The sequence below is a fragment of the Lolium rigidum genome, chromosome 5, assembly GCF_022539505.1.
Source record: "Lolium rigidum isolate FL_2022 chromosome 5, APGP_CSIRO_Lrig_0.1, whole genome shotgun sequence".
Classification (NCBI taxonomy): domain Eukaryota; kingdom Viridiplantae; phylum Streptophyta; class Magnoliopsida; order Poales; family Poaceae; genus Lolium; species Lolium rigidum.
Genome location: NC_061512.1, coordinates 19,857,360 through 19,871,871, shown reverse-complemented (window position 1 = coordinate 19,871,871; position 14,512 = coordinate 19,857,360). Strand labels below are relative to the sequence as shown.

Below are 14,512 nucleotides of genomic sequence, written 5' to 3'. Positions count from 1 at the left end.
GGTACTAAACTACCGAGACAAAAAGACGCGGACGGATTTCGCGTCCCGCGCCAAAAGGCCTCCGGAAAACTCGGTTTCGGCCCGCTAGGCCCGTTTCCGGCCTTTCGTCGCCGCAAGTTCTTCGCCTGCGCTCCATTGTCTCTCCAGATCGAGGTTAGACGACGATGGCGATCACCCAAGCTGCTTGACTCGCATGGCGGAGATCCCCGACCGAGCTCATGGTACCCACGGCGGAGACACGCATCGTGGTTGTGTTCCCTCGTAGGTTGTAGCGGATCTGGCACCTCTGCAGTCTGCACGCACGTACATCGTCGCCGGCGCTGGCGCCGTCGCCTCCCCGCTCTCGTAATCCCTCGCGTAGCGACAACGGAGGAGCAGCGGCAGCGAGTGTGGCTACACGCTGCGTTCGAGAGGCACCACCAGGCCATCCAGGAAGCGGCCGCTGCCAACGCCATGGATCGCCCAAGGGCTTCTTCAGCGACGACTCCGGCCTCCTCGCGGCCCGATCTGCACGCCCATGTACACAGACCGCGAGCGGCACCTCCGCGGTCTCGACTGCAGCCTCGACTTCTACCGCACCCTCGTCCACCAACTCTTAACTGCCTCGCTGCTCGGACGCCCACCACCAGTTCGACGAGTTGCACAAGCAAAGCAGCCGCGTCTGCACTCACCTCGGCCCCAGCACCAACTTCGCCTACGACTTCTGGCAGCGGCGTCCCAGAGCTCGTTGAACCTTGTGGTAGATGATGAGGCCACCGACACCAATGGTGGTGCTGCACCGACGCCCACCATCTGCTCGACGGGAGGGCGTCAACCACGACAGGGACGGAGGCGACTCTGTGTTGGCGTGCCTGATCACTCGGAGTGCGCCTACGGCCATCATCATACCTCGGGAGTCGGGACCGCTTTAACCAACGCTTGCCCTGGAGCTCAGCGTGATTGGTTCCTCAAACTGTTCAGCAGCAGAAACTGCAGTCGGCGCCAACTCAATGACCAGTTTGATGTTGGACACGACATCCAGCACAGCTCTCTACCTTCCGTGGAGTCAGATTTTGCAAGCACTGATGCTCAGTTGGATGTCACATACGAGCTACACACGGCTGCCTGACCCAGTCGACGTTTTCAGGGTGGCCTGCACCAGTTCTATTGGCAGGGACGATGAACTGTGACCGCTACCTTGGCCATCGTTCATGTGTTGTCAGTGGAGGTAGGAGGTCCTGGTTACCAAGGAGTGAAGTACTCTGCAAGGTGGGTACATCAACTGTAAGTGAAGGGTGGTCTCTTGCTATTGAAAGAATGCCGTGGCCACAACCTCCATTGGAATTCATAGTGGCGGAGGGTACTTGTTAACTGCAACTACAGACTGGGAGAAGTGAGTTCAGCGAAACAATGGTCACCACTCAAAGGGGCATCAAGAGATTCTGTCCTTAGCCTACATATCACTTGCAATGCATGTGTTAAGCAATTGGATGCAGATTTATCTGGCACTCATGACTATCATCAGAAGTTGAGGTATGCAAATACTAAAACGTATCTGCTTATTCAATTGGCTTGTTCAAGTGAGAATGGGATAGAGAAATGTTTCTGTCAAGACATGTGCGTGGCTCTGCTTCTGCACCATTTCAACTGTGTTGGCCCTTTCTGTCAGCAATACATGGAACCTCTTCCCCCTTGCGCTCCTGCATATCCTGCAAAACGTGTAGAACACGTGCACTTTGAGGACTTCCTGCTGGAATCTTTCTCTGGTTTTCTGAAGATTTTTCACCCCAAGTATCTTGCAGCGTCCGAGTACTCCTCTATGGAAATTCAACCGTTGAAGGGACCAATGGAGCATTGGGGTTCAGGCATTGCAAGGGGCTTTCATTTGCACTCAGGATTGCAATGTTTCCTGTCATGTCACCTTATGTATACTCCAGTTACAACAGATCTATCACACAACAAATTATTTCAGGATAAAATTCAGTTGTACACCATAGACCATGTTGTTCTACATGGTCATGCACATATCCAGGCAGCAAGCTCAATTATGGACAGAATGAGTTCCTCCCTACTGTCAGCAATGCATGGAACATTCTAATAGGATTGAACCCAATATTGTTAACCTCTTCAGGTGCAACTTTCCGACAGGAACTTTCAGCCTTTTGATGATATTATGGTGCGATAACTTTGTCCCATACTGCCAATGCTAAATAACTTAAGTTATCTTCATTATATCCTTCTTTATGTTTATGTTAGTCAATTTTATTCTTATGGTTATGTTTGTATCTTTTTCATGTGATTATGTTTGAAAGCACCAAATAATCTGCTGCAATCCTCTAAATGTAGTTGATACATGTCCTGTGTCATATTTAGTACTCCCTCCGTCTCATGAAACTTGTCTGAGAATTGTCTAAATTTAGATGTATCTAGACACTAAATAGTATGTAGATACATCTAAATTTTGACAAACTTCCGACATGTTTCGTGGGATGGAGGGACTATTATAGTTTTCTTTCATTGGGTTCTCGGGCATAAACTATTCTATATCTGTTGTGCCTGAATAAGTCGTTCATTTATGTTTGGTCATAATTTGCCATGTTTTTCTTTTTTCCTGACCATAGATGTGCATTTCGTTAGTTTCGTTATCCATTGGTGGTGATTTTATGGGCACTGTGGACGTCAAGCTTCCCGAAGAAGAATTAGGTGGCCTTGTTACACTAAAATTTTGGAACTACGTGTCTAGTGCTGGACAGTTTCATTTGTCCACCGACGTTTATGAGTCTCAGAGGTAGGCACATGAATATATAGTGGTACTACATGTTCTCACTCGTATATTTGATTGTCGATACAGTGCTGCTGGGATTCCTGAGTATATTTTGACCTGTAGGTGTGGTCTCAAAGTTCATCTTAAGCGATGAAAAATGTCAATCTGGATGGAGATGCCAATTAGTTCTCATGTTATGATTCAAATTGCTGGTTCCTCGTACCAAAACGGTTGCACGCAGTAATGATTCAAATTGATGGTCTATGTCCTTGGACAAGCAACCATATTTAATCTTGTTCTCATGTTAATGTTTGTGCCTTTGGCAGCTTCATGTTGTTCTTCAAGTAAGAGTGAACTTTCTCTTCTAAGCTGTCCTCAAGGAGGAACACCAGCAGAGCAAGACAGTGCAATACTGCTATTCGATGCAGAAAATTCGAGCCTGGTATCGTCCTTCTCTGTACAGAAGGTATGTTCAGTTTTATATCTCATGACCAGCCAGTTGTAAAATGCAATAAAGATAGACTGTGCAGAAGTGAAATATAGTTTCTTTAGATCAAGAGACCACCTCATCCTTGGATAGGCTCTTAGGTTAATTTACACGTCGTCCTTGGCTAGCTGTAGATCTGTTTGTGCATCATGCATTGCATGGATCTCATACAAGCATAAGAAATTTAAACTCAAGTAAAAAACATGAAAGCAACGCAAAAGTAAATAAAAGTCGAAGAATTCGATTAAATAAATTTCACCTATTATCAATCACTTTTCGCTGGAGTGTTAATTGTTGCAGATAGGAAACTTGGGCATTTGAAGGGGCAATTACTTTGGTGTGAGCGTCGAGCACACACGCTCGAGAATATGAGATTTGCAAAAAAAACTATATTACGATATGAGTTATTCCATCGATATAATTTTGCCTCATGTGTGGCAGTAGTCGTGAGGGCGAATGGAAACCGGCTGCGGAACCGAACTAATTTAACCTTGAAGATTTTATAAGTAATTTATTTCTATGGAAAGTAAAATTAGTTGCTGCTAATATACATTTTAGTAGTGTGCTAAATATTTATACCATCGATTTTGCAGTCAAGAATCTCATTGCTAGGATTTATGCACATACTACTCTGTACTGAAGGTTAGGCTCCATTCCTTTGCTATTAACAAACTTGCCTCAGTTAAGAACATCCTTGACCTGAGTGACCCCATTGATGCTTTCCACCTTCCTTTATCAAACCAAGCTTTTGAGGATTTCCATGAATTTAACCACCTCATCGAACAAACAAGGTCTGCTAGGAATGCGGATGGTAATGACATTTGGTCTTATAGATGGGGCAATCATTTCTCTGCCAATTTGAATGATTCACTAGCTTCTCTTTCACACATCTCTTGTTGTCTATTCACCCAGAGTTCATAGTTGCTGTTCCTACATATACACTGCTGTTGTATGATGAGAGAGACGATAGGAATTATTCCCAACAATATCAATGAATAATGTTTTGCATTCATTCTCTGAAAACTAATACTGTTCATATCCGAAAATATAGTAAATATGTGTTCTGAATTTAAAACTGATGTACTTTTTTCTTGTTTGAATAAAGTTCAGAATAGTGGGTAAATTGAAAATAACTATTCTGGAAGCAGGGAGCAAGCAACCTCTGCTATAGTTTTAGCTAGCAGTAGCTATACTGTGTTGGCCTGTCTAAGAAAAATACAGTATGAAATCCTGTAAATCAATTCTTTGCTTGTTTGTTTATTCTTAAGGATAAGTAAAGCTGAAGCTGAACCATATTATAAATTCAAGGGCATTTCACCTAATATACTATGGAAGTTGACATCATCGCATCCGAAAACTAAACTGTGCATAATCCGAAGCTGGAAACATTTGTAGTATTGCTCTGTTCGGGTACTCTGCTAGTACTCTGCTGTCATGCTTGTTCGATGAAGCCTGGCAACACATATTGACTATCGGTAAGCAAACACCTGGGAGATGAAATTGAATTCGTTAGCTAGCACATATTAGACATGCACTTGTTCATCTTAGAGTAGTTTTGTTGCAGCGACCAAACCAGTAGTGCAGTATCAGAACTGACAAGCCATGTTCTACTGGTACCTGTAGCTCCATGTTACCAATTTGCACAATTACTGAACTGTGTACTTCTGGAGCCACAAATTGACACTTCACCAGAACCAATATAACTTGTGTGCTTGGTATAGTCACATGAATAATTAGCAGACTATTTCCTCCACCTAGCTGTAGCTTTATGGCTGAACCAAGTAGAAATTCCAGGGTGGTCCATGCACCACCCTGGCCACCCTATAGATCCGCCCCTGCTAGTAGATAGTGCATAAAAAAATGTTTTGTTATATATCCTAGACTTGTTGAGTACTTCGTGTACTCATACCCTTCTACAAAATCTCCCTTCTTAGATTATGAGTCGGTAGATACGGAAGTGGAGTACCCAGACGTCCAGGAGGAGTTGGATGTGCAGGCAACCACCGAAGAAGAAGGAGGAGTCAACTACTATATGGACTTCAATGAGCTTGTTGATCCATAGAGTTAGAGGATGTAAATTGCAATAAGAGAGTGGTTGAGAATACCGTTGTAGTATAAACTCAGTTTTATATTTCCTTGTTCTTTTGGAGTTCTTGTTGTACTTGGTATCAGATCCTTTGTATTATATCACAGTTTGGAGCTTGTTTGAATCTTGTGTAATATAAGTTTGTACTATGGACCGCTGAAACCGCTGCAATGCTTTGTTTGTGCTACTCTGGTCGACATATTGTTCGAGATACTTCACTTCCCTTGCAATATGTCGAAGACTTGCATATTACTATCCTTGTAATATGTCAGGTCGCTAGACCTGCCAACATTTTTCTTCTAGGCTTATGAGAGATGAGGACCAATTCATTCTATTATTGAAATCAAACAAGTGGGTTATGCTTGTAGTTAGCATTAAATGCTCCATTCGCCGTTTGGCTCTTCTAACAAGCACTGCTAGTGCATCGCGTGCTTAGTCTCATGTTGTTTAGGTTCTGTTCTTTTGTTTTTGGTTTAGCCTCTTCTCCCCTGTGTATGTCTTTTAAGGGGGATTGACCAGGAAGCGCATTAATGCATAATTTTGATTACCTTCTCCTTTTGTTCTTTCAGGCTATAGGAGGTAGCATTGCTTTTGTGAAGGATAATTCCTCTATTGACGCAGCCACCAATGCCATGAGAGGTGAAGATGCTTCATTGTGATTTATGTAAATGGTTCACATGAGTATGTTATCTTTGATCCCCGAGACAATGAGTAGCCGCAAATTAGCAAGCGGACACAGAAAAGTATCTAAACTGATGAACCTGGTGAGTTTGGTGTATGGCTTTTTTCTTAACCTGCTTGTTTGTTTACAATCAGTATTCGCTAAGGGGAAAAGTTTATATGGTTCTTGAATATCATATGACAAGTTGACACCTCTGTGCCTGTTAAATGGCATGAAATACCTTTTTTTTGTGTTACCATATATCATTACTTTGTGCCTGGTGAAAGCAATTCTCTTTGCCTCTCTAGAATCTGTAGAAAATATACTTATTCTCATATCTGTTTTTGCAGCATGAATCTGTTATGCTTCTATCTATTGTGAGCTTACCAAACTGGAAATGAAGAAAGAGGTTTTCGGATGTTTTGTCAGGCCATATAATGGTGGTAAACGACTGAGAAGAACTGAAGTTTTGTCTGGCCATATAATGGAGTATTTGCCAGTTGCGAATGTCAATACACAGGGCGTAATGATAATGAAGAGAAGAGGTAGCATCGATAGATGTTCAGGGAACTGCACTATCATTTGCCAGATATGCAAAAACATCCACCTGAGAGGGCAGTGTGGTCGTATTTAGCAAAAGAAATTGTACCAAAAAAGCCAGGCCCTAATGTCTAGGGCATGCCACCACAGGAAGATGCAATTGCGCTTTTTTTTTACGACTGTGCATCCCGCTCTCAGGGAAGATCTTTTCACTGCATTTTTTACTCGCCATGCGAACACATATTATTATGTGCATGATCATGGCTGGGCTGTGCCTCTTTTTTTTGTGCTCTTTGGCATCTTTCGCAGCTGACAGCCGTGCACCTTCCCGTGGTGGGCGATAGCGTTTGCTGGAATTCGTCTTATAAACTGGTCACGATTTTACTCAACTTCCGGTATGGTACTAATCCACCGAGAGAAAAAGACGCGTACGGTAGATTTCGCGTCCCGCGCCAAAGGCCTCCGGATAACCCGGTTTGGGCCCGCTAGGCATACTCATGGGTCTTTGCTAGTGCTATCTCCACACTCAGTTTGGACATCTGAACATTTATGCTTTCACACATACACTGCTGTTTTAATCAGGTTTCAGTAGTGTATAAGGTCATACTCATGTGAGAATCTGAGGGAGCTTGGAAATTACAGTATATGCTGAGAGTTGTGGTCAGGCGATATAAACAAAAGCTTGGTTAGTGTGTATGCTTAGCAACACCACTAAGATCATAACAAGTACGTATCATGTTAGGTTATACTCTGAATTTTTAAACCAAGGTGTACTCTGTCCTGTAGTTCAAATGGCTATGTTGCTGTCGTATCTCCATATGGGTAGATGAGAGAGAGACCATAGGAATCATGTCCCAACAATATCAGTGAATAATGTTTGTACTCATTCTCTGATAATTACTACTGTTTGTCTTCGAAAATGTAGTAAATACGTGTTCTAGAATTTGAAACTGCTGTAGTGTTTTCCTGTTTGAATAAAGTTCAGAGTAGCGGGTAAATCGAAGATCACTATTCTGGAACCAGGGAGAAAGCAACCTATACTACAGTTTCAGCTAGCAGTAGCTGTACTGCGTTGGCTTGTCTATGCAAATACAGTATGAAATCTAGTAAATCAATGCTTGCTTGCTTGTTCATTTCTCAAGAGTAAGGAGAGCTAAAGCTGAACCATAGTATAACTCTGGGGCATTTCACCTAGTATACTATGGAAGTTAACATCTCTGCATCTGAGAACTAAACGGGGCATAATCTGAAGCTGAAAACATTTGTAGTATTGCTCTGTTTTGGGTATTCTGCTAGTACTCTATTATGATGCTTGTTCAGTAAGCCTGGCAACACATATTAACTATCAGTAAGCAAACACCTGGGAGCTGAAATTGAATTCGTTAGCTAGCACATATTAGACATGCACTTGTTGTTCATCTCAGAGTAGTTTTGTTGCAGCGACCAAACCTGTAGTGTGGTATCAGAAGTGACAAGCCATGTTTTACTGGTTCCTGTAGCTCCATGTTACGAATTTGCACAATTACTGAACTGTGTATTTCTGGAACCACAAATTGACACTTCGCCAGAACCAATATAACTTGTGTGCTTGGTTAAGTCACATGAATAATTAGCAGACTATTTCCTCTACTTGGCTGTAGCTTTATTGCTGAATCAAAGTACTTCATGCTCTCTGTTACCCAATTGTTTGTCAGCGAGAGAAAGCTAAGGAAAAACCTGAGACTCATTCACCAATTATTCTCCTGAACCATATGAACTGGAATATGCTATTGAACTGAAATAATATTTGAGGGGGTATCTATAGCTGCAACTGACTTGAAACTAAATCAAAATGCATACATCTTTACCATTATGATCTTCTCATCATCATCATCATTGCATTCATGTTGAATCTTCTGGAGTTAGTCCTTATTGGACTTATTGATTTGTTCAGAAACAGAAGCCAACCCATTGAACTGCACTTCTTATCTTACATCTGGCAAGTCCATTCTTGCATATCCTTTATTTTTATCAAAGTATTTGCCATTCTACTATTGTATATCATCTGCATCAAACAAAAATGTATCTTATAAATAATATGACATGCATGTTGATTGGCTGATGGAGCAGCCGGTGAACTATTATGGCTGGTAGTCGAACCCTGTGTGGACGCTGTGAAGCCATTGGAAGGCGGGTTCGACTACAAGGGATATCACCATTAGGATTTAATCAACAACTGCCTTCTTGAGCTCAAGCGCCGTAGTGACCGCGTTGACCACATGACCCTGACTGGGAAGGGCGAAGCTGAAGTAATTCCATCTTATGGCATATCTCCCAGGGATGGCAGTTGGGGTGTGACCTCTACTGTAGGCGACCAACTGTCTAAACAAACTAAAGGCCTCTACTGAAGGCATTAAACTGACCGGGCAGGTAGCTGGTTTTGCCAGCTACGATGTGAGATATGTCAAAGAAGTTGGGTGAAAAGGCTTCGTGTCCATGGGTGTGTGAATGGGGCTAGCTACCTCGGAAACACAACCGTTGTCGTCTGTGGGTAAAGTAACGCACCTCTGCAGAGTGTATAAAATTGTGGCATTGTGACTCCCTGTTCCAGGAAGGAGCTGCGAACGTGGCGAGAAAGGAATCCACATGGATTCTACAGCTCGCGAGGCAAGAAGATCATAGGTTTCAGAAATAAAACTTGAACTCTTTCCTAAAAATGTTTTCGAAAATCAGTGAGTTGCTGGACCATTGGTCCGACTAGTTGATTGTGCATGAAAACTGTTTTGTTATATATCCTGGACTTGTTGAGTACTTCGTGTGCTCATCCCCTCCTACAAAATCTCCCTTCTTAGATTGTGAACCGGTAGATGCGGGAGTGGATTACCCAGATGTCCAGGAGGAGGAGTTCGAGAAGAAGGAAACCATCCAAGGAGAAGGAGTCAACTACTACATGAACTTCAATGAGCAGCCTGGTGTTGATCCATAGAGTTGGTGGTGTAGATTGCAATAAGAGAGTGGTTGAGAGTACCGTTGTAGTATAAACCCAGTTTTATATTTCCTTGTTCTTTTGGAGTTCTTGTAGTACTTGGTATCAGATCCTTTGTATTATATCACAGTTTGGATCTTGTTTGAATCTTGTAATACAAGTTTGTACTATGGACCACTGCAATGCTTATCTGTGCTACTCTGATCGACATATTGTTCGAGATACTTCACTTCCCTTGCAATATGTCGAAGACTTGCATATTACTATCGTTGTAATATGTCGGGTCGCTTCATCTATCCACTGGTTGTTGTCTGGAATGTGTCTGAATTTTGGTGGGATGGCCCTACCTAAAATTTTCTTCTAGGCTTGTGAGAGTTGAGGTGGCTCTTGACCAACAAACAAGTGGGTTATGTTCATAGTTTGCATTCAATGGCCCATTCATCGCCACGCCACACTGCTAGCCCACCATGTGCTTAGTTTCCTGTTGTTCAGGTTCTGCTGTTTTTGGTTTAGTTTCTTCTTCTCTGGGTGGATCTATCTTTTGTAAGGGGAATTTACCAGGGAGTGTATTGATGCAAAATTATGATTTCCTTTTCCTTTTCTGTTTCAGGCAAAAGGAGGTAGCATTGCTTTTGTAAAAGATGATCCTTTTTTGGATGCATACAACAATGTCATGAGAGGTGCAGTGGCTTCATTGCTGGTTTATCTAAATGGTTCACATGAATATGTTATCTTTGATCCCCGAGACAACGAGGAGTCTCAAATTAGCAAGCGCACAGCAAAAAATATTCAAGGAACCTGGTGAGTTTGTTGTATGGCTTTGATGTTGATTGCCACAACCTGCTCTCATTTGCAATCTGTATTTGCTAGCAGAACGGTTTATATGGTACTTGAATATCACATGGCAAGTTGACAACTCTTCTCTTGTTAAACAGTATCATACCTTAAAGAGGCTGTTTCTGAATATCATTACTTTCTGCCTTGTGAAAGCAATTTTCTTTGCCGCTCTAGAACCTGTAGAAAATGTACTTATTCTCATCTCTGTTTTTGCAGCACGAATTGGTTATGGTTCTATCTATGGCCAACTCCCAAAACTGAAAATGGAGAAAGAGGTTTCAGATGTCCGTTTATCGTGTCAAAGAGACCTTTGGAAACTATATTCACCGGATCATATCACGTTCTTCCGCCTCTCACGAAAGTGTGATCTGCTTTGTTTGCATCATTGCTGGAGAAGAGACCCGTCACAAATGAGTGAAAAGAACTGAGATTGCCCTTTGCAGTTCATCTTTGCTGAATGTGAGTTCTTTTTGTAGTCTTATTTAGGGATTGCCCTCCGCAGCTCATTCTGTAATTGCGCTTTTATGTTAGTGACAAAAAAGCCAGACCCAATTCCGCTATTTTTTTTACGACTGTGCATCCCGCTATCTGGGGAAGATCTTTTCACTGCAATATTTTTTTCGCCATGCGAACACATTTTATCTGTGCATGATCACGGCTGGGCTGTGCCTCTTTTTTTTGTGCTCTTTGGCATCTTTCTCAGCTGACAGCCGTGCACCTTCCCCTGGTGGCGATAGAGTTTGCTGGAATTCGTCTTATAAACTGGTCGGGATATATATCTAAACTTCCGATGTGGTACTAATCCACCGAGAGAAAAAAACGCGGACGGTTAATTTCGCGTCCCGCACCAAAGGCCTCAAGAAAACCCGGTTTCGGCCCGCTAGCCCGTTTCCGGCCCACGACGCCTGTTCCCCTTCGTGGCCGCAAGTTCTTCGCCTGCGCTCCATCGTCTCAAATTCCCCCTCCAGATCACCCAAGCTGATTGACTCGCATGGTGGAGATCCCCGACCGAGCTCATTGTTCCCATGGCGGAGACTCGCATCGTGGTTGTCTTCCCCCGTAGCGGATATGGCACCTCTGCACGCACGCACGTACATCGTGGCCGGCGCTGGCTCCTTCCAATTAGCCTCCCCGCTCTCTTCAGCCCCCTCGTAGCGACAACGGAGGAGCAGCGAGGAGGCCCTGCTGCTGATGCGGCACCGTAGCTGGACATCAGGCCATCCAGGAAGCGGTCGCCAACGCCATGGATCGCCCAAGGGCTTCGTCAGTGAGGACTCCGGCCCGGCCTCCTCGTGGTCCAATCTGCACGGCCTTGAGCGCCACCTCCGCGGCCTCGACTGCAGCCTCCACTTCTACTGCACCCTCCTCCACCAACTCTAACTGCCTCGCTGCTCGGACGCCCACCACCAGTTCCACGAGTTGCCCAAGCAAAACAGCCGCCTCATTGGTGTCTGCACTCACTATTGGTGGTGCTGCACCGATGCCCACCATCTGCTCGACGGGAGGCCTCAACCACAACAGGGACGAAGACGACTCTGTGTTGGCATGCCTGATCAATCGGAGTGCGCCTACGGCCATCACGGGACCGCTTTAGCCAACGCTTGCTCTGGAGCTCAGCGTGATTGGTTCCTCAAAGTGTTCAGCAGCAGAAACTGCAGTCGGCGCCAACTCAATGACCAGTTTGATGTTGGACGACATCCAGCACAGCTTTCGTGGAGTCGGATTTTGCAAGCACCGATGCTCAGCTGGATGTCATATACGAGCTACACATGGATGCCCAGTCAAGGTTTACAGGGTGGCATGCACGAGTTCTATTGGCAGTGAAGATGAACTGTGACCACTTCCTTGGCCATCGTTCATGTGTTGTCAATGGAGGTAGTAGCTCCTGGCTACCAAGGAATCAAGTACTTTGCAAGGTGGGTACATCAACTGTAAGTGAAGGGTGGTCTCCTGCTATTGTGAGAAAGCCATGGCCACGACCTCCATTTATACATGAGTTTGTACCTGCCTGTGAAAGAAATGCATGGTTCCAGTCTTGGTTAGAACTGTTGCTGTACGAATATGATTGTTCACTTGAAGTTTGGTTATGTTGTCGTATTACTGGAACTTATTGGTGGCTCATGGTAGAAAATAACACGAGTTACAGTGAATTCATGTCTTCTGCTCCAGTGCACAGTTGCAAACTGATCAACGGTTTTCATCACGAGAAAATATGGGATCCTGGAGGTTTATGTTCTTGTGCTTGGAATTGCCAATGGCGGAGGGTACTTGTTAACTGCAACTGCAGACTAGGAGCAGTGTTTTCAATGGAACAATGGTCACCACTCAAAGGGGTATCAAGGGATTCTGTACTTAGCTGAGGTATCGCTTGCAATGCATGTGTTAAGCGATTGGATGCAGATTTATCTGGCAGTCATGGCTATCATCAGAAGTTGGGGTGTGCAAATACTAAAGCATTAGCTTCTTATTCAATTGTCTGTTTGAGTGAGAATGGGATAGGCAAATGTTTCTGTCAAAACATCTCCGTGGAGCTGCTTCTGCACCATTTCAACTGTGCTGGCCCTTTCTGTCTGCAATACATGGAACGTCTTCCTCCTTGTGCTCCTGCATATCCTGCAAAACGTGTAGAACAGTGCACTCTGAGGACTTCCTGCTGGAATCTTTCTCTGGTTTTTTGAAGATTTTTCACCCCAAGTATCTTGCAGCGTCCGAGTACTCGTCTATGGAAATTTAACCAGTGAAGGGACCAATGGAACAATGGGGTTCAGGCATTGCAAGGGGCTTTCGTTGTTGCACATTGCAAGGTTTCCTGTCATGTCACCTTATGTATACTCCAGTTACAACAGATCTATCGGACAACAAATTATTTCAGGATAAAATTCAGTTGTACACCATAGACTATGCTGCTCTACATGGTTATGCACATATCCAGGCAGCAAGTTCAGTTATCAGCAGAATCAGTTCCTCCCTACTGTCACTCTGTCAGCAATACATGGAACATTCTAATAGGATTGACCCCAATATTGTTAACCTCTTCAGGTGCAACTTTGCGACAGGAACTTTCAGCCTGTTGATGATATTATGGTGCGATACCTTTGTCCCATACCGCCAATGCTAAATAACTTAAGTTATCTTCATTATATCCTTCTTTATGTTTATGTTACTCATCTTTCTTCTTATGGCTATGTTTGTATCTTATTCATGATAATGTTTGAAAACACCAAATAATCTGCTGCAATCCTCTAAATGTTGTTGATACACGTCCTGTGTCATATTTAGTATTCCCTCCGATTCATATCAATTGCCTGTAATATAGATGTATCTAGACACATTTTAGTACTACATACATCCATACTAGTGGCAAGTAATATGAATTGGAGGGAGTATTATAGTTTTCTTTCAATGGGTTCTCTGGCATAAACTATTCTCTATCCGTTGTGCCTGCATAAGTCATTCATTTATGTTTGGTCATAATTTGTCATGTTTTTCTTTTTTCCTTACCATAGATGTGCATTTCGTTAGTTTTGTTATCCATTGTTGGTGATTTTGTGTGCACTGTGGATGTCAGCTTCCTGAAGAAGAATTAGGTGGCCTTGTTACACTAAAATTTTGGAACTATGTGTCTTGTGTCATACAGTTTCATTTGTGCACCGTCATTTTTGAGTTTCACGGGTAGGCACATGATTATTTTGGGCTGTGATAGATATATAGTGGTACTACGTGCTCTCACTCGTATATTTGATTGTCGATACAGCGCTGCCGGGATTTCTGCTGTTGCCGCCCAGGAAAAATATGGCCGTGAGCTCTCTTTTGGTGGCAATTTCAAGGTATGCCTGTCGTGGCAGCTTTTTGGATGATGACCTCTTTTATTCTCTCCTTATTTCCCTGAGTATATTTTGATGTGTAGGTGTGGTTCCAAAGTTCGTCTTTACAATCAAGTGATGAAAAAGGTCAATCTGGATGGAGATGCCAATCAGTTGGCTCATACAAGTGAGTTGAATATGATTTCTTCTAAGCAATACTTGTTTATATTAAATGCTTATGATTGTATTTGCTGTAACTGTCTGCTGACCTGTATAATCATGATATAGAGAGTGATTATTTTATTTGTTAATTTTTGGCAAATGTTCTTCCAGTTGCAGCTGAGCGTGTCATCACATTATGGGACCCTGATAACAATGCCTTGTTGATGT

General features: G+C 43.4%; 1 pseudogene; it reads left to right on the top strand.

Moving 5' to 3' along the window:
- LOC124658379 overlaps positions 1 to 10,737 on the top strand; it is a 39,909-nt pseudogene extending 29,172 nt beyond the window's left edge.
- The last annotated feature ends 3,775 nt before the right edge of the window (positions 10,738 to 14,512 follow it).